The following is a 21,503-nucleotide window of genomic DNA, read 5'->3' on the forward strand; positions in this document are numbered from 1 at the left end:
GAAATTATACAAACATTGGATTTGTATATAGAACCTATTTTAAAATATAATGTATAAATAAATAAACTGTAAGGGTTCTGGACACAACTTATTGTGATTATTAAGTATCTACATTCAAAATTTATTTGGACATCAGACAGCAGACCCACCTCTCTCACAACTAAATACTTATCCGAATATTCCCTCATCTATTTCCTTTACACAGAACAAGTTACTTCTGGGGAAATCTGGTTTCAGAATGGCCCACGTATATGTCTTTTTTCCATCATACTCTGCTGCCCAGACTGTTACAAATGCACTGATCTTTTTTGCTCTTTTTTTCACTGAAGTTCTTTTTGTGTGGCTAAACACTGAAAGCTTCTATAGGTACAGATACATAACTGTAAAGCGCATGGTTTTATCCTGATCACTGAATTTATTACCCTCTAATTCTCTTTCTTTTTGTCTATATTTGTGTCTTTTGCTGGTTCTTCTAGTTTTTCTTTTTCTGTCTCGTCATTTCTCAAACTTTTTCTATCTCTATGCTAGTGAGAAAATACATGAAGAAAGATATATACATCTCTTTCTTTAAACTACTTTAGAAATACTATGTGAAGACAATTTGAAATAGCTTGCTTAAATGTCATGTTTAAATTGAAGCAATGAGTTCCCTTTAAACGTCGGCTGAAAGTCCTTGGAGCAATTAGAATATTTTTGCTGTGCAGGAGATAGTGAAATTACACCTGAACCAGTGTAACTACCTGATATTCATAAGATTGTTATGATTGCTCCTGAGTTTTATATTCATTGGAGGAAAATAAGTCCTCTTCAGATAAAAACTAATGTCAATAAATGAAGGTTAAGAATTTCTCAAAACTTCCCAAGGGTGCTTAACAAGGAACCAATAGGAAAACACTTTTTACTGCTACTAATCCAGGCTTCTTCTCCTGACAAAGTTATGTTTGTTCCTTTTTTAAAATCTCTTTCCATTTATTTTTTTTTCAATGAGTTAGAGGTATTAACCCTGTTTTAATAATTAACTGGTATTAATCCAGTTCCAGATGGCTCCAAAAGGGACCAGCTGCTTGCCAAATCTGAGCCAATGAATTGCACCTCTGTGGTAAAGTATTTAAGAGAGGATAAAAACACTGAACAGCAGCTTTGAGAGAGAAGGAAGAAAATATGGAGAGAAACAGTCATGAAGACACCAAGCTCAGTGAAGAAGGAGGAGAAGAGATATTCCGGGCACCAGAGCAGAACATTCCTGTGGGACTGTGATGAAGTGTGATTGAAGCAGATTGAGCCCCTGCAGCCCGTGGTGTATCATATCATATCAGAGCAGAGATCTGCACTACAGTCTGTGGAGGACTCCATACCAGATCAGGCAGACCTGCTTAGCAGTAAACTTCAGTATATAGAGACCAGCTCATACTGAAGCAGGGGAGGAGCATTATAAGGAAAGAACAGTACAGGCAAATTGTTACAAACCACAACCACATTCCACTGTCCTCATTCCCCTGAATCACTTAAAGAAGAAGACATAGAAAACTCAAGACTGAAGTTGAGCCTAAGAAGAAGAGGCAGGCGGGAGAAGGTAGGTTCAGTTTGTTTTATTTTGTTTTCAGTTCTCGCTGCTGTAGTAGTTCGTTATCAACAAGCAATAAATTAAATTAATCTTACCTTCCCAAGTTCAGTCTATTTTGCCCATTACTGTAAGTAGTCAGTGATCTCCCTGACATTTTTTCAATCCATGAGATATTTAATTGTATTTTTTACACTTGTCCTGCTGAGGAAGGGGAATGAGAGAGTGCATAGTGGGCACCTGGCAGCCAAACAAGGTCAACACACAACGACAATTGTCAATGGACTTGTAACAACACATAAAGTACATATACACTATAGTATGTATTCCAAATTACCTCATGGCCAAACTTATTTAAGTAGCCTAAAGATCCTTTGTCAGAAGCTGCTGGGACCTGCTGGTAAGCCAGATTCCATTTCCACTTATATCATCTTCCATTTACTCTTTGTTGAAGTAACGACTTCCTGTTTTGTTTATGTCCCTTATGTGGAGCAGATTCTGCTCTTAACATCTTTAAAAATATCTTGTTTCTCTTCGTGTGTTTAAACTTGTCTTCAGTCTTCATGTGTACAAAAGATATTATTAGAACTCTGAGTCACTGAAGCCAATACTGCCATGTAGACAAGTAGTGTTAGCAGTTATCTTGTATTTCCTTACTTGTTTTTTGCTGTGTTTTCACTCTGTATAGTACTTAGTATATTGACATCAGTAGCTACGTAAGAACTTCTTATCAAACCAGCAATAAAACACATGATGTTAGTTGCAAAAATATCAAACTTTTGAGGAATAAACTCAAAACAGTGAAAATGAGAGACAGCGAGATTGTTGCACACGTCCCCCTTCAGTGCAGGGGAGTTGGACTAGATGACCATTAAAGGTCCCTTCCAACTGTAAGGATTCCATGGCTTTATGAAAACACGTGACTACGGTTTCATTTTGGACACAGATCAAAAGTAAAAGAAATAAGTTTAAAAACTTTATAATACTGCTGACTTCAATCTCACATCAATTAATTGCTTTAGACATATTTTACTGTCTTATTGTCTTTCCTTTCCCTGTTCTTCATTTCATTTTTGTCTCTTTCAAAATGATTTTCCCTTCCCTTTTCCATATATTGTTTTTTTTCCCCTCACTATAAAGATATTTTAATCTACTGAGGCTAAGAACAGTACACTGCGTCTGTAATTTTATCTTCAGAGTTTTATACAAGTAACCTGTTTTTCTAATTTTTAAGCATGTTGTAGGTAATGTATTTCATGTCTTTTTTGAAACATTAACTCAGAAGGTATTGTCTTCTAGAGAGAATCAAAGTTAGACCATTTAAACAGGAAATAAAAATCCCATCTGTTTCATACAGGGGATGTACAAGACATTCATATACCAAACACTCATTTATTAGTCTTATATATGCACTCATTTAGGCTAAGAGATACTTCAAAGATTTTAAAACATTCTATAACCCAAACATGAGTAAAAATGAGTTTCAAATGAGATTTGTGGTGTTTATATAGTGTGATCTACTGTTTAATGCAATGTAAGAATATAGACAATTCTTACATCCTTACTTCTCCTTTGGGATTAACATGGCTAAACCACAAAGATTTTCACAAATAAGTTTACTGAATGGAATATATACAGTTCCTATTCTAATGTAAATAAACAGGCTATGATTTGGAACCATGCTATGGCCTTAATTGTACAAGCCATTTGTTGCTAAAGTCAATTTGAGTCATAACAATGGTAAGCAACCATCTAAGTCTTGAACATGTCAGTAAACTAATAAATTACATCACTGTGGAGAGAGGAAGAACTCTGTTTTTTATGGGCATCTGTTCAGCACCAGGGAATAGCTAGGTTTAATATTTGCCAGCATTGATCAAACAAGTAAACCTTTTTTTTTTTTTTTTTTTTTCTTAAAAGTTCTTCTAAAACTTTTTAGAAATTTAGTAAAATGAATTGAGGTTTTTCATTTCACTTTCTCTTCTCAGTGGTTTGAAAGCACGCAAACACTGAAGTGCTGAGAATTCAGTTCATATCCTAATCCTGCAACTATTCATTTAAAGAGCCAAAGCATGCTTTGTTCCATCCTCACTACAACATATCATTACAGTAAAACCACTAATTTTAAAAGCTCCAGGATTTTATTCTTTTTATGTCAGTTAGACATCTTGAGCAACTGAATGGCACACGACTGAGATTTTAAAGACTGTCCTTCACTTTTAACATATGACTTGCCTCACTGACTTCAGTAGCAGCTACTCTTATTCTTTGTCCTTCTACTACAAATATTTAACTTCCTATTGCACAGACAACAATACAACCCGATAAATAGATGGAGCTTGGAGACCACTAATATACAATCGTACATTTGCTGAATATTTTATAAATAATTCTCAGAATTAAACACTGATATGATACAAGTTTGAAATGTGATCTAATTAATAAATGTAATCTAATTAGGGCCACTTGTAGAGGCCTAGAAGTTAAGAATGCCTAAATTACTCATCTAAATGATCCCCCTATATTCAAGGTAATATAAAAATTAATTGGATGTAAACAATTAAGTAATGGAACACAGCAGAAACTTTTAATCTACTTTCTTCTTACTACACAGAGGAAGCACAGAAATTGGCAAGTCTGTACAGATAAGAAAGCACTAAAAATTAAGCTTTTTTTTTTTTTTGCTTAAATTTACAGTAATGTTATTCTTCTCTCATTAAGCAGATCTACTCATGTTTCAGGATTAAAAAAAAAAAGTCTATTTTCAGTAAAAAATACTAAAGGATAAATGTATACAGCCATTTATTTCTGAGAGAACTTTGCCCTTATTGCAATACATTCTCAGTTTGCTTTCCTCTTAATTCTTAGTGGCTCCGTATTTGATTGTCATAATGTAGTCTCCTCTGCACAAGTATTTCAAGGAATTATTATGACATTATCATAAAGTCTCATAGTGATGAGAAATTTTTGCATACCATAGGAGATGTGTGAGATATAAAAAGATAAACTGCATTACATTTTTTATTTGTGCAAATAAGTCAAAGAATATCAGGACCTATAGAAGCCTGTCTGACTATAGGTAAATAAATAATAAAAATGCAGTGTAGCACTCAAAAATACTGTATTTTACAATTGATGGAATAAGAATCGTAGCAAATTAAGGCCTACTCATTTTATTTTTTTTTTTAAAGTAATATTTATTGAGATTTTATGTACATAGAATCACACAGAATTGTGAGTTGCACAAAAAGACATCCAGACAGGTCTTGAGTATCTCCAGAGAAGGAGATTCCACAACCACTCTGAGAAGCTTATTCCAGGGCTCTGTCACTCTGACAGTAAAGTAGTTCTTCCTTGTGTTTGTATGGAATATCCTGTATTCCAGTTCCTGCTCACTGCCTCTTGTTCCATTGCTGCATGCCACTGAAAAGAGACTGCTTCCACTGACTTGATTCCCGCACTTCAGATAAACAGTTACAAGACCACCTCTCAGCAATCACTTCTCCAATCTGAACTATCCCAGGTCTTTGAACCTCATAAGGAAATGCTTGACTCCAACATCTTAATCATCTTTATGGCCCTGTGCTGGTCAGGAAATCCCTGCTTTTTTTGAACTGTGGAGTTCAGAACTGAATACAATACTCCAGATGTGGCCTCACCAGGATAGAGTAGACTGAGATCACATCCATTGACCCACTCCCTCTTTTTAATCACCCCAGGATATCATTGTCCTTCTTGGCCGCCAGGGCACACTGATGCCTCATAGCCAAGCTGCTCTCCATCGGGACATCCATGCCCTTCTCTGCAGAGAGTATCTCCAGCAGATCATCTCCTAACCTGTTCTAATACGTGCAGTTAATCCTCCCCAGGTGCAAGACTCTGCACTTGCCTTTGATAAACATCATGCGTTTTTTCTGCCCAACTCTCCAACCTGTCCAGGTCTCGCTGAATGTCAGCACAGCCTTCAGGTGTGTTAGCCACTCCTCCTACCTTTGTATCATCTGTAAACTTACTGAGGATGCATTCTATCTCTTCATCCAGGTCACTGATTAAGATGTTAAAGAAGCCAGGACCCAGCACTGACTCCTGCTTCAGAGCTGTTCCAGCCAAAACCACAGCGACTGACCGCAAGGTACAGAGGGGTTTCCGTCGGTTCCCTCATTCAGGGATCCCCGAGACAACAGAGCTGCCGGGCAGCTCTCACGAGAGCGGTTGACGCGGTGGGGGCATCGCCAGGGCAACAGTTCTGCGTTCACCCCCTCGCCTAGAAAAAGCCTCCAAAAGGGCAGCGACACGTCCAGAGACGGAGAGGAATTGGGGTGTGAGAATCACGTGGGCTGTTTTAACGAGAAGAAACTTCAAGCTACCCATACACGGGACTACACAGCAAGGAGGATTGTTATCTCTGTGAAGTGAGCGATAAGTGCTCGGGCTCCTGTTAATGACCCGGCCACAGGGCAAAAGGCATTTGATACTGTCTCCCACGACATCCTTATAACAAAGCTGAGGAAGTGTGGGATAGATGAGTGGACAGTGAGGTGGGTTGAGAACTGGCTGACTGGCAGAGCGCAGAGGGTCGTTGTTGGTGGTGCAGAGTCTGGCTGGAGACCTGTAACCAGTGGTGTCCCCCAGGGGTCTGTGCTGGGTCCGGTCTTGTTCAACATCTTCATCAATGACCTTGATGAGGGAATAGTGGCAACCCTCAGCAAGTTTGCTGATGATACGAAGTTGGGAGGATTGGCTGACACGCCTGAAGGCTGTGCTGCCATTCAGCGAGACCTGGACAGGCTGGAGAGCTGGGCAGTAAGAAACCGGATGAGGTTCAACAAAAGCAAGTGTAGGGCCTTACACCTAGGGAGGAATAATTGCATGCACCAATACAAGCTGGGGGATGAGCTGCTGGAGAGGAGCTCTGCAGAGAGGGACCTGGGCGTCCTGGTGGATGACAGGTTGGCCATGAGCCAGCAGTGTGCCCTCATGGCCAAAAAGGCCAATGGCATTCTGGGGTGCATTAAGAAGAGTGTGTCCAGCAGGTCGAGGGAGGTGATCCTCCCCCTCTACTCTGCCCTGGTAAGGCCTCATCTGGAGTACTGTGTCCAGTTCTGGGCTCCCCAGTACGAAAAAGACAGGGATCTCTTGGAAAGAGTCCAGCGGAGGGCCACAAAGATGGTGAAGGGCCTGGAGCATCTCCCCTATGAAGAAAGGCTAAGTGAACTGGGTCTGTTTAGCCTTGAGAAAAGAAGACTGAGAGGGGACCTGATCCAGGTTTATAAATATCTGAGGTGTGGCGGCCATAGTGGTGAGGCCAGTCTCTTTTCAGTGGTACGTGGAGACAGGACGAGGGGAAACGGACATAAGCTGCAGCACAGGAAGTTTCGCACCAATGTGCGTAAGAACTTCTTCATGGTGAGGGTGACGGAGTACTGGAACAGGCTGCCCAGGGAGGTTGTGGAGTCTTCTTCTCTGGAGATATTCAAGTCTCGCCTGGACGCCTACCTGTGCAACCTGGTGTAGGGAACCTGCTTTGGCAGGGGGGTTGGTCTCGATGATGTCTAGAGGTCCCTTCCAACCCCTACAATTCTGTGATTCTGTGATTCTGTCCCTTCCTGGCTGTTCTGTTATTCTGTGATTCTGATCATTATATACAGGCCTCCATCCAGAGTCTACACCACTGATCACATCCTTTTAATCTCTACCAGTCAGACAGTTCTCTATCCACCTCACTGTTCACTTACCTGTTCCACATTTTCTAAGCTTCATATGAGATATTTGCGTATTTAAAAAGAATAAAAATAAAAATATTTTAAAAGAATATCTCTAAAAATCTACTACATCATTCATTGGTATTTTAGTCTAGAAAAGACAAAATCCATTTGACCTTCTTTCTAAGTCATCTTCAAAAAAGACCTTAATCATTTAAAAAAGGTGCATGGCTATGTTTTATATCTATTCATGGTGAGAGGCTCAAGAGGCGTCTTACTGATGTCTATAAATACCTGAAGGGTGGGAAGTGATAGAAGGGAGATGGATTCTTTTCAGTAGTGTCCTGTGCTGGGGTAAGAGCCAATAGGCACAAACTGGGCCATGAGGTTCAGATTCTGGGTGAGCACTAGGAAGTACTTCTGTGCTGTGTGGCTGATGGAGTATTGGAGTAAGATGTGGAGTTTTTTCCCTGGAGATCTTCAGAAGCTGCCTGAACATGGTCCTGTGCAAACTACTGTGGATGCCCTGCTTGAACAGTGGTCTTGAATCACATGATCTCAAGAGCTCCTTTCCAGCTTCAACTGTTTTATGATTCTGTGAACAGTGCAAATTGTGAAAGCTTGTGATATGGAAACAAAAAGCAAGCAATCTCGTGTCAAGTTCAGATAATTTCTGAATAATCCTGTTTAGTTATCAAGTAGGATAAATTAAACTGATCATACTTTTCTGTGAGGTGAGCACATTTGCAGTACTATCTCAGTGGGGATGTCAGTCTGCATAAGAATGACCATGTTGATCTGATCCATAAGGTAACCTGTAGGACATCTAGCCTTTCCCATTTTCTATCTCCTTGTAGTAATCCCTCATCCAACTCTACAGAAAACAAATTTCAGGGCTGAATGTATTTAAACAACAAATGTCAACATACCACTCAAGAAGACAGCAATATGTTTCTAAGTCTTTTACCCATTCTGAATTGCTTTGTATAACTCACTTTTTAATCCCCAAAACTGCACATGAACAGCGAAGTCCAGACCTTTATATTGACATTTTGAGAATCACATTAGAGTACTTAGAGAGTGTGAATATGAGAATAGGAATTGAAACTTCATTTCAACAGATTCTCAATGTATCTTTCTTACACTGTAAGAGTATCAGAGGTATCTTCAGCAGCCAAAGATAATATCAAGGTGATACTCTGAATGCCATATTAATTAATTTATGAGGTGTGAATTGAATCAAGAAACATAACTAAAGAGTCCTGAATTTAAGTTAAGATACATAACCATGTAAATATCAAAGTCTTAACAATCCTGATACAAAGCCTGATGTAAAAATAGTGGTTGACTTAAGCAAGGAACAATAAGAACACAATATATACCTATACCAGCAAGTTCAGATAAAATTTAGTATTATTTCTCTGTTGCACAAAGCAAGACCTTCAGTCAATTTAAATGCAGATTTGTTTTTCATTTCAGTCAAAACACCAATACTGGCACAGTCTGTGTTAAAGAAAAGCTTAGACATTTCACTCCAGCAAAGGGCTGTGGCACTAACCCTGATGGCAAAGAAAAAGAGATAGTCTTTACTCTAAACAGGTTACAAATAAATAAATAAAGGGCTAAGAGGGAAAAGAAGTAACATAAAAGATAGAAGGTTCATTAATGTTTTGCAGCTGACATATTAGTTCCTCTCTATTTGTTTTGCTTTGTCTTTGTTGGGAGATGAGAGCGGGTTGTGGGAGCAATGAAAGGTGAAAGATGAAAAGAACGCATATATGCAGGCCAGCTCAAGTGAGGTTGAAGTGATGCAACTGTGAGGGAAGAGGACGAAGTGATTTGGAGTATACAGACAAGATAAACTACAAATAAGAGTATACACATAATGCAATACATTGGTATCTTCAAAGGACAGGAAAAGTATGTCTGATGTAACATCAGGCTTTTCTTCCACGTCTAAGTATTCACTCTTCAGAAAAGTGCTTATAGAAGGAAAATATAAGTAAATACTTGACAGCATATTGAGAAGAGATTCTCTGACTGTCAGATCTTTGTATTGTCATTTTCTTTTTTGACCATCATGCAATACTTAGAAAACACCAAAGTGCGCCACAAACATCCACTCCACTGTATCCTATAAAAATCAGGTTATTCCACATGTTTCTTCAAAAAATTTAACTTCCAGGTGTGAGAAATTCTTAAGTACAGAAAACATGAAATACATGTTTGCAACAGAAACACTTAAACTGGTCTCTTAGGAAACTCACAGAATGTTTTGATAGATGGAGAGATAAAGCAAAAGAGCAGGTTGTCCTGTGAATCAGCCAACCTGTGATTCCAAAATTTTTGCCTTGAGAAGAATTTTAATATTCTCCAGGATAGTAAATTAAAATACATTCACAGCTATGAGGAAACTGGGACAAAGTTGTGAATGCTATCAAAAAAAGTTACAGCGTCCCTTACTGTTGTCAGATTTATTTTCCAGAAACATATACTTGAAATAATTATGTATGTTTTCTGCTGTCACTGTTATTTCTCTAACCATCTCAAAACACCTCCAAGGGTGTGATTGTGTAACAGTGTTTGCTGAAGGCAACAGAGTTCTGAACTGTCAGCATCATCACAGAAGGCCCTATTTAGCTCACCATCACCATTATCAAGAAGATATAAAAGGGAATGTGTGAAAAACAAAGATGATAGAGATAACCAGACAAGAAAGGAGCATTGGAGTTTCCTCAAGAGTTTAGAAAACATAATACAGTGAATATCTATATGTTTGGTTTTTTTTTTTTTTTTTTTTTTTTATCAACACAGAAGACAAGAAAGCACATAAAACAGACTGACATAACAAGGTTGCTAGCAGATACTGTCCAATCCAGTAGCCTGAGGGAAGTGAGGGTGCTGCAGCTTCATTCTTGCAGGTCCAACTCATAGTGATTTTGGCAAGGCATTCCTTGTTGGTTCATGCACACAAAGCAGATGTATACACCACATATATATGTATATACAGATAGAATCATAGAATCATTAAGGTTAGATCATCTAGGCCAACCATCCACCTATCATCAGTGTTGCCCACTGAACTATGTCCCTAAGTACCACATCTACATGTTTCTTGAACATCTTCAGGGACAATGACTCAACAACTTCTCTGGGTAGCCTGTCCTAGCACACTGCTACTCCTTCAGAGAAGAAATATTTCCTAATGTCAAACCTGAATCTCCCCTAGCACAACCTGAGGCAATTCCCTCTAGTCTTATTGCCAGTTAAGTGGGAGAAGAGGCCAACACCCACCTCACCACAACCTCGTTTCAGAGAACAATAAGGTCTCCCCTGAGCTTCCTCTACTCCAAACTAAACAAACCCAGTTTCCTCAGCTGCTCACACAGAATCACAGAATCACAGAATGGCCAGGGTTGGAAGGAACCTCAAGGATCATGAAGCTCCAATCCCCCTGCCACACACAGTGTCACCAACCTACCCATTTAATACTAGACCAGGCTGCCCAGGGTCCCATCAATCTGGCCTGAACACCTCCAGGGACAGGCATTCACAATCTCCTTGGGCAGCCTGTTCCAGCACCTCACCACTCTCTCTGTAAAGAACTTCCCCCTGACATCCAACCTAAATCTTCCCTCCTTCAACTTCAAACCATTTCCCCTTGTCCTGTTGTTATCTACCCTTTCAAAGAGTTGATTCCCCTCCTGTTTGTAGGCTCCTTTTAGGTACTGGGAGGCTGCAATGAGGTCACCCCGCACCCTTCTTTTCTCCAGACTGAACAAGCCCAGCTCCCTCAGCCTGTCTTCGTAGGGGAGGTGCTCCAGTCCCCTGATCATCTTTATGGCTCTCCTCTGGACCCTCTCCAACAGCTCCCTGTCTTTCTTGTACTGGGGGCTCCAGACCTGGACTCAGTACTCCAGATGGGGCCTCACCAGAGCAGAGTAGCGGGGGACAATCATCTTCCTCTTCTTGCTGGCCACCCCTCTTCTGATGGAGCCCAGGATACCATTTGCTCTCCGAGCTGCAAGAGCACGCTACTGGCTTATATTAAGCTTTTCATCCATCAAGACCCCCATGTCCTTTTCTGCAGGGCTGCTCCCAAGGACGGCTCCTTCCAGTCTGTATAGATGCCTGGGATTCCTCCAGCCCAATTGCAAAACTCTGCACTTTGCTGTGTCGAACCTCATCAGGTTCACCTGGGCCCACCTTTCTAGCCAGTTGAGGTCCCTCTGAATGGCATCCCTTTCTTCCACCATGTCAACCGCACCACTCGGCTTGGTGTCATCAGCAAACTTGCTGGGGGTGCACTCGATTCTGTCATCAATGTCGCTGATAAAGATGTTAAAGAGCACCGGTCCCAAGACAAACCCCTGGGGGATGCTGCTCATCACTGGCCTCCACCTGGATGCGGAACCATTGATGACCACCCTCTGTCTGTGGCCTTTCAACCAATATCCATTGATATTGGTCCACCCATCAAATCCACATAACTCTAATTTGGAGATAAGGATGTGGTGGGGGACCATGTCAAAGGCCTTGCTCAAGTCCAGGTGAATGACATCGGTTGCCTTTTCCTCGTCCACCAGTGACTTCACTCCATCATAGAAGGCCACCAGATTGGTTAAGCATGACCTTCCCCTGGTGAAGTCGTGCTGGCTGTCTCAGATCACACATTCATTCCTCATGTGATCAAGCATGTCATCCAGGAAGATCTATTCCATGATCTTCCCAGGCACAGAGGTGAGACTCAGCAGCCTGTAGTTCCCCGGGTCCTCCTTGTTCCTTTCCTTGTAAATGAGAGAGATGACCCTTTCTCATGCTCCTCATAAGACCTGTGCTCCAGACCCTTCACTAGCTTCATTGCCCTTCTCTGGGCATGCCCCAGGGCCTCAGTGTCTTTCTTGTAGTGAGGGGCTCAAAACTGAACACAGTACTCAAGGTGAAGCCTCACCAGTGCTGAGTACAGAGGGATGATCACTTCCCTGCTCCTGCTGATGACAGTATTTCTGATACAAGCCAGGTTGACATTGGCCATCTTGGCCACCTGGGCACATTTCTGGCTCATGTCTAGCTAAGCATTTACCAATACCCAAAGTTCTGTTTATTCCACACTTTCTTCCAGCCACTCTGCTCCAAGTCTGTAACATTGCATGGGATTGTTGTGGCCAAAGTGTAGGACCCAGCACTTAGTCTTTTTGAACTTCATCCCATTGGCCTCAGCCTATTGATCTAGAGTTTTTTGTACAGCCTTCCTATCCTCAAGTACATGAACACTTCTCCCCAGTTTGGTGTTATCTGCAGTGTTACTGAGGGGGTACTCAATCCCCTCATCCAGATCATCAATAGAGATATTAAAGATATCGGGTCCCCTGGGAGTCGCTCCTTAAGGATAAAGAGGTCCAGGAAGCCTGGACGCTCCACAGAACAGAAATCTTAAAGGCACAAGAACAGGCTGTCCCTGAATGCAATAAGGCGAGTTGTAGGGGAAGAAGACCAGTGTGGATGAGCCGAGAACTACTGTTGAGACTCCAGAAGAAAAAGAGAGTCTATGTCCTTTGGTAGAAGGGATAGGCTACTTGGGGAGATTAGACGAGGGAAAGGATGTTGTTGTAGTCTAACTAGATTTCAGCAAAACCTTTGATACAGTCTCTCACAGTATTCTTCTGGGGAAATTGGCTGCCCATGGCCTAGACAGGTATATTCTTTGGGTAAGGAACTGGCTAGAGGGCATGCCCAACCGTGATTAATGGAGCTAAGTCGAGCCGGTGACCCATTACAAGTGGTGTCCCCCAGAGGTCGGTATTGGGGCCCATCTTGTTTAATATCTTTATTGATGACCTAGATGAAGGAATTGAGTTTACCGTCAGTAAGTTTGCAGATGACACCAAGTTAGGAGGTAGTGTCCATCTGCCTGAGGGTAAGGAGGCCCTTCAGAGGGATCTAGATAAGCTCGATCGCTGGGCTGAGGTGAATGGGAAGAGGTTCAACAAGGCCAAGTGCCGGGTCCTGCACTTTGGCCACAATAACCTTATGCAGTGCTATAGGCTTGGGGCCGAGTGGCTGGATGACTGTGAAGAGGAAAGGGACCTGGAGGGTGTTGGTTGATGCTCGGCTGAACATGAGCCGACAGTGTGCCTGGGTGGCCAAGAGGCCCAACGACATCCTGGCCTGCATCAGAAATAGTGTGGCCAGCAGGAGCAGGGAGGTAATCATCCCCCTGTACTCAGCACTGGTGAGGCCGCACCTCAAGTACTGTGTTCAGTTTTGGGCCCCTCACTACAAAAAAGACATTGAGACCCTGGAATATGTCCAGAGAAGGGCAATGAAACTGGTGAGGGATCTGGAGCATAAATCTTATCAGGAGCAGCTGAGGGAGCTGGGATTGTTTAGTCTGGAGAAGAGGAGGCTCAGAGGAGATCTCATTACACTCTACAACTTCCTTAAGGGAGATTGTGATGAGGAGGGGTTTGGTCTCTTCTCCCAGGCAACAAACAGGATCTGAGGAAATGGCCACAAGTTGTACCAGAGGAGGTTTAGGTTAGACATAAGGAAGAACTTTTTCTCTCAGAGAGTAGTTAGGCACTGGAATGGCCTGCCCAGGGAGGTGGTGGAGTCACCGTTCCTGGCAATGTTCAAGAGGCATCTGGATGAGGAGCTACGAGATATGGTTTAGAGGCTTGTGGTAGCAATGGTAGTGGGAGGATGGTTGGACCAGATGATCTTGCAGGTCATTTCCAACCTTGCGATTCTATAATAGTCTGATTCTATATTAAACAGGACAGGCTCCAGTATCGATCCCTGGGGAACAAATGATCACCAGTTGGATTTAACTCCAGTCACCACCACTCTCTGGGCCTGGCCCTCCAGCCAGTTTGTAACCCAGCAAAGATTGTACCTGTCTAAGTCACAGGCTCCCAGCTTCTCCAGGAGAATAGTGTGGGAGACAGCACTGAAGGCTTTGCTAAAGTCTAAGTAACTATATCAACAGCCTTTTCCTCATCCACTAAGCGAGTCATTGGATCATAGTAGGAGATCACGTTGGTCAGGTAGGATCTGAGTTTGATGTATCCATGCCAACTAGGCCTGATCCTTATGTTGTCCCACACATGCCATATGATTGCACTCAAGATGACCTGTTCCATAACATTCCCTAGCACCAAAGTCAGCTGACAGGCCTGCAGTTGCCCAAATCCTCCTTATGACCTTTCTTGTAGATCACATTAGCATCACATTAGCATGTTTCCAGTCATCTAGAACCTCTCCAGTTGGTAAAGAACACAGACAGATGATGGAAAGCAGCTTGGCAATCTTGTCCATGAGCTCCCTCAGCACCCTCAGGTGTATCCCACCTGGCCTTATGGACTTGTGACAGTCCAGGTGGAGTAGTATGTCTCTAACTGTTTCCACTTGAATTGTGGGGAGTTTACTCCACTCCACATTCCAGACTTCCAGGTCGGGAGGCTGAATACCTCAACTTGTTTTACTATTAAAGACAATTGTAAAGAAGTCATTGAGAACTTCATCCTTTTCCTTACCCTCAGTAGTTGTGCTCTCCATCGCATCCAATAAATGGTGAAGATTCTCCTTGGCCTTCCTCTTATTGTTAATATATTTGTGAAAAAGTTGATTGTTCTTTTACTACAGTGGCCAGGTTGAGCTCATGCTGGGCTTTTGCCTTTCTAATTTTCTCCCCACACATCCTAATATTCTTTGTATTTTTCCAAAGCTACCCATCCCTTCTTCCACAGAAGATAGCCTCCTTCTCTGCTGGAGTTTCAGCAAAAGTTCCCTGCTCGGCCACACCGATCTTTGCTGCCAGGCACAGGGACAACCTCCTTCTGTGCCTTTAAGACTTCCTTCTTGAGGAGCGTCCAGACTTCCTGGACTCCTTTGCCTTTCAGGTCTGACTCCCAAGGAGCCCTCCCTACCAGTGTTCTGAGCAGTTCAAAGTCTGCTTTACAGAATTCCATAGCACCAGTTTTGTTGAGCCCTCTCCTGACTTAACCAGGAAATGAGAGCTGTACCACTTCATGATCACTCTGCCCAGTTCCCAGTCACCACATCTCCCACCACTCCTTCTCTGTTTGTGAACAGCAGATCTAGTGGTGCAACTCCCCTGGTAGGCTCTCTTACCACCTGTATCAGGAAGTTATCTAGACTACTTCTTCTGGGCTGTATTATATTTCCAGCATATATCAGGGAATTTGAAGCCCCTAAGAGAACAAGGGCTGGATATTACATACTTATATCCACACATGCATTATCAGTCACACAGATCACCAACAGATGTAGTCAGCACTCACGTGGAGAGAAACAGCAATAACAGCCTCATTCTTCCCTCACTGCTGAAGAGGTTGGAGATCTACTAGAGGAAAATATATGTGTATATATATGCATATATAAACACACAGAAAGATATATGTATAAATATTTATACAGAGAGAGATAAATAAATACCATGTGGATCCCTCCAGCAGTTGAGCTCTGACTCTCCATCTCCTCAGTATCTGCCTCTGGATCTCTGTCTGTCCAGGTTATGGCACCTGGACATAGGAACCCCAAATTCAGATACCCACATCAGTTGTTGATTCAGTCCTACATAAACACATATGCACACAAACCTGGCTTGGACTATCCTGGTCCTGAATATCCAACCCTACCATGACCTTGCCCTTTGAGATACACACATCCCAGCTTCCAAGTCACTTTACCTACTCCATTAGCAGTCTGTCTTGATCTTTGCTAGTGTTCACTCTCACTCACACAACCAAACTTGTTCCAGGTGCTGGCAGCATATTGACATGTGTCCCCTGTAACCCATGATCCCACCCTAGTTTCTCGCATTTGATTTCATTAACTCCAATCTCTCGTTGGGAAAAACAACTCATAGTCAGGATAAGAGCCAGAAAGGGATTTAATAAGAACACAGGATAGACTGTGTTGATCAGGCATAGGGAATAGCCAGAAAACTGTACTGAACAACTATTTGCAAAAGTTCCTCTGAAGTAATGTCTCTTACTTATTTCCATGAAAACTACAACATACAAAGAACACAATAATGCTATTTGATAGAACACATTCTCAGCTACAAAACACTATTTTTTCAACATAGTCACCATCATTAGCTATGCATTTTTGCCAGTGATGAACAAAAGCCTGCATGCTACGCCTGCAATAATCTACATCATTTGGGGTGACCCAGTTTCACAGCAGCTATAATGGTGTTGCTGCTAAAATGCACCACAGACCCCCTCACCATGCTGACATTCACTGTTTGGTCTCCACAAACATTCAGCAAGCACTGATGAATGTCAGTGGCTACAATTTACATGGAGGAATTTATTTACACACTTTTACTTCATATGCATTTCCATGTCAGATGCCATTTTGTCAGGCTGCTGCTCTGCTGTCATTTGTCATACAGCAATAAAATGTAATGGAATATTGGCAGGAACATTCAGCCTCTATTGCCATACCACCAGCATCCTACTCTGATGTCATATGCCAATATCTGTTCCTCCCCAAGTCATCTAAAACTATTCCTTTTCCCACCCTTTGTTCTTTCCCTAACCATGCCATAGAAAGATCTATGTAATCCCAAAATACTCTTCCTCTCTATGTCATTACAAATTCCATATCCCCAAGAAGCACGCTACTCAGTTCAAAATATGCTCCACCATCATCTTATCTATGTGGATTTTACTCCTGGACAATGGAGCTGAGGACTTCCTGTAGCAGATCTGGGAGTGTCCTGGACAGGTTTTTGTTTCCTTTGAGTCTAAAAGTCGGATTTCCACCTGACTTTGGACTTCTGTATTCTTCTGTTCTCATGGAGATGGACCATTGACAGGCTGATAGCTCTTGGAATGGGCCTGGGGTCCTCTACCTGCCACTGTGCTCCTTTCTAGGTGTTCAGTATATGCTACATTGTAATTATAAAAAATACGTAAAAGAAGTAATCATATAATGTAATCACTGGAGCTGGGGAGGATCACAAGGAGATATGCAACTTGTTTTCTGTCTGAAAGATACAGTATACACGTACAGTTCCTGAAGCATGTTTTTTTTCCTGCCTCTGTGTAAGAGGGCATTGCTTCAGACTCTACCTTTTCATCCCTGTATATAGCTCAATTAGATGAGCTGCTAAAAATGTTTTACTAATGTTTAGCCTTTGCATCACTTAGTTCTGTTTTACATTGCTGCTGTTCACACTGGACATGGTAAATTATTTATTCCTTTCTCCTATTTTTGTCCCTTTTAGCCTGCTGTCATAGCTCCCTTCCAACTTAGCTCTAGACTAAACAAGACTAATTCCTTTATTTTTTCTTCAAAGGTTATGTTTTTTAAACCTGTAATCATTCCTCTTACTTTCTTTTGGACTTAATCCAATAGTTTTGTATCTTTCTTGGCCAAACAGAATTTAAGAGCTACTTCATATATAATTTAAACAATGCATACTATGTTTATGATTCATTATTGTGTTTGTCTTTCCTGTATGCAATCTATGCAATAAGCACATTTTGTCAATTATGTTCAGTTTGTGATCTTCTATAGCACACAGTTCCTTTCTAACAGCATGTCTGTACTTCCTGTTATCCTCTATTTATGAAATGAAATTACAAAATATTTGATAAAACATTTCCAAAAGGTTTCAAAGAAGAAATCATAAATTGCAATTATTATTTGATGATTCTCCTTGTTCTTGTCATTGTCTTTAAAATCTTACAAAATACTATGCTTATAAGTATACTTATAAACATTAAGTACAAAACTGATTTCAAAATTATTTTTCTAAATGGTTAAGTTTCCCCCTCTCCCCTTCCATTAAAATGTGACTTGGAAACAAAACAAAATCTATTTAAAAATTGTACACTCTATTATATCTTTAGTCTCTTGCAAGTTATATAAGTTTTATTGTCTTTGAGGGAATATCTACGGATTCTAATTTTGTGCATCTAATTCACGTAAAGAGACATTTACTCTCCTACTCTGTAAAGGAACCAAGAGAGCATATCCAAAACAATGACTTTCACGTTGAGAATTAATTTTCCAAGATTTTCATTGTAATGATTGGAAAGGAAAAGACTTCTACAACAACATTAAACATCTAGATTTAGGTTCCTAATCAGGTTGTGAGGTTTACATTTCTTTTAACCAACCAAATAGATTATTGGTGAGGATGGAGATGATAATAAAAATTGTAATAAAATTAGCATTTTTTAATTACTCTCTTGGAGCTGCTTCTAGACGGAGTGTGGCAATTAGTGTTTCTTTGCAAGATTAGACTTCTTCATTGCTTAGGCACCACTGTTTTACTTTAAGAAATTCAGCATTCAGGGTCTATTTCCAAATCAGTTTGCTGTAAAGAGGACTGTCATCAAATTATGTTATTCTTTGTAGAAATCTGGAGACTAGAGTTGTGAAGGGTTTTCCCTTTCATAAAGGGAAAACTAAAGGGTATTAAAATGTTGGTGCTGGCACACAGGAAAGATAGAACTATGAGTCATTATCTTTAAACATTTTCTTCAAATAAGAAACATTTTTTCCATCATTTAAGAAGCAAATTGTAGGGCATACTTTTAAATGTTTACTTCTTTAGATGTTCGGAACTGTATAGCAGGATCCAGTCTCCTCTAAACAATATGCAGTTAAGTTCTTAACTGAATTTAGAGGCTGAAGAGGTAATGACACCACTAATAAATGCCATATTAGACACATTTCTTTCAATGTCTCTGCATTTTTGAGTGCCCCAGTACCCAGTTTAGTGATGCTAAAAGGCAATATGGCACCTTAACGTATAACAAAACAATTGAAGCTTTTCTCTGGGAGCTTAGCTAACTTTGGTTAAAAAAAAAAAAAAAAAAAAAAAAAAAAAAAGTGATTCTAGCTGCACTGTGTACCCTATAAACAAATGCAGTAACTTTGGCAAGACAAATAAGTTTGCCTAGTATTTCTCACACATAGAATCTCCATCACATAGAGATAATTTAGAAACTAATTTTATTTTGGGCAATGTGTCTTTTAAGCTCTTAAATTGACAGATCAATTTCTATATCATTTCTGAATTCAAATAACATCGTGTTATACAAGAACTTCATACTTCATTTACTCTTATAATTGTGCTTAGTAAGAGCATTCCTTCACTTTTAATAATGCTAACCATACATGAAACAATATAAAAAATACAGACATCTTTCTCCTTGTTTATATGCTTTTCAGACTATTGCTTCCAGCTTCTATTCTTCAGAAAATGACACAAGTTAATAATTGATGCATTACAAATGTTCTGACCAAATCTTATATGTTTATTTTCACACAGGTCAATTGCTGCAGAAGAGACCAAGGCACCTGCATGCTTTCCAGGAAATATTCAATATACATTCTGATTTCTCCTAACTGTTTACGAAACAGAAAATGATTATCTATGGCTTTTGCAGGAGAATATCTGAGGCACCACAGTTTTCACTAGTTAGGATGAAAAATAACTGTGGTGTCACAAAGAAACCATAATATTTAACCATTTCCAAGGACTAAATATCCTTTGAGAACGACAACACACCTGAAACTGGTAAGGGGTCTGGAGCACAAGTCTAATGAAGAGCAGCTGAGGAAGCTGGGATTGTTCAGTCTGGAGAAGAAGAGGCTCAGGGGAGATCTCAATGCATTCTACAATGTCCTGAAGGGAAGTTTTGATGAGGAGGGGTTTGGCCTCTTCTCCCAGGCGACAAACAGGACCCAAGGAAATGGCCACAAGTTGTACCAGAGGGGATTTAGATTAGATATAAAGAAAAACTTTCTCTCTCAAAGAGAGTTCAGGCACTGGAATGGCCTGCCCAGGGAGGTGTTGGAGTTGCTGTCCCTGGCAATGTTCAAGAGGCGTCTGGATGAAGTGCTACGAGATATGGTTTAGTAGCTTGTGATAGTAATGGTGACAGGAAGGCAGTTGGACTAGATCATCTTGTAGGTCCTTTCCAACCTTGTGATTCTATGATTCTGTGATAATCAGAATGTGCTAGAATATGGAGAATATCAGATATAAAAACTAAGGTTTTGAAAAAGCTATTTTTACATTTCTTCATAGTATCCATTTTAAGTTTTAACCTAGGATTCCCTGATATTATAATATTTTATAATGTTTTTCTGATGGACTTAAATAAATGTTGGTTGGAAAAGATCCCTGAAAGTCACTGAGTGCAACCCCCAGTTGAGTGAAATTGGGTAATGCCAAAAATACCTCAGGCTAGCGATTTTATTTATTTATTTATTCATTTATTTTTAACTAAGGAATTAAAACTAATTATCAATTCAGATTTCTAAAAATTTCATCAAATCTGATAGGAGCTTAACTTGACACCTATTGTTTGCAAATATCATTGTCTCTACATGTTTAAAATACTTTTACTCAAGTTTTCAATGAGGTTTTTGTTCTCCAGTGGCTCAGTGGATTCTTTGTAACAAGACATTATTTTCAGTTAATCTAATTTTAGACTGAGATCATATTTTTTTTTTATCACTATAATTTTACTTGCATCTTCTCCTAACTCAATATATAAGTGTCTGGTAGATGGATGATATTTCTTTTTAAGGAAAATCCAACAGAAAAGTTTGGATGGGAAATTTTGTGAATCTAAAGAGAATTAATTTTGTGTGAAAATGGAAATTACACTTTGCACCTCAAGGCAGAGCAACAAAAATCTTACGGCAAAATGTTTCAGGCTGTCTTTCATTAGAATAACTTTGCAATGTTTTTCTAGTTTATAGTAGACAATGTGAAATGTTTGTAACCAGTGAGATCTTTGAAATTCAAAGTTCGTCTTTGCACTACACTAATAGGGAAGAGTAATTATGGTAATGTGTTTCTTAATGACCACACATTATATTATAATGTAAAGAACTAAAGTGAATTTGAATGCTTGCTAAAATTGCTACAATTTTTATGAAATATTTCACATAATAGAGTTTAGATTCCTGCTGGATTCCCTTTCATTGTATCTCCAAAGACAGCAGAGCATGGTTGCATTTCTTGGATCCTCCCTTCCAAACACTTCTTACATTTGGCTTAAGAATGGTACAGACAGCAGTTTGACTGTTCATATTCAAAAAGATGAGATTATTCTTACGTAGGGAATAAATAATCTTAATGTAATATTAATGAAAGATCAGAAAAGAGTGTTTTTTTAAAGAGGAATTCAAATGCCAAAGGAAAATAAGACTGTGACAACACTTCTAATTTATTATCT

At 40.2% G+C, this 21,503-nt stretch overlaps 1 long non-coding RNA gene across 1 annotated transcript; it reads left to right on the forward strand.

Moving 5' to 3' along the window:
- The first annotated feature begins 1,451 nt into the window (after nt 1-1,451).
- On the forward strand, nt 1,452-20,378 carry LOC104917455 (uncharacterized). Its single transcript, XR_796865.4, has 3 exons — nt 1,452-1,573; nt 5,603-5,693; nt 19,583-20,378. It is a non-coding gene; the product is annotated as an uncharacterized LOC104917455 (long non-coding RNA).
- Nucleotides 20,379-21,503: the final 1,125 nt, after the last annotated feature.

The sequence above is a fragment of the Meleagris gallopavo genome, chromosome 1 (assembly GCF_905368555.1).
Source record: "Meleagris gallopavo chromosome 1, MGAL_WU_HG_1.1, whole genome shotgun sequence".
Classification (NCBI taxonomy): Eukaryota; Metazoa; Chordata; class Aves; order Galliformes; family Phasianidae; genus Meleagris; species Meleagris gallopavo.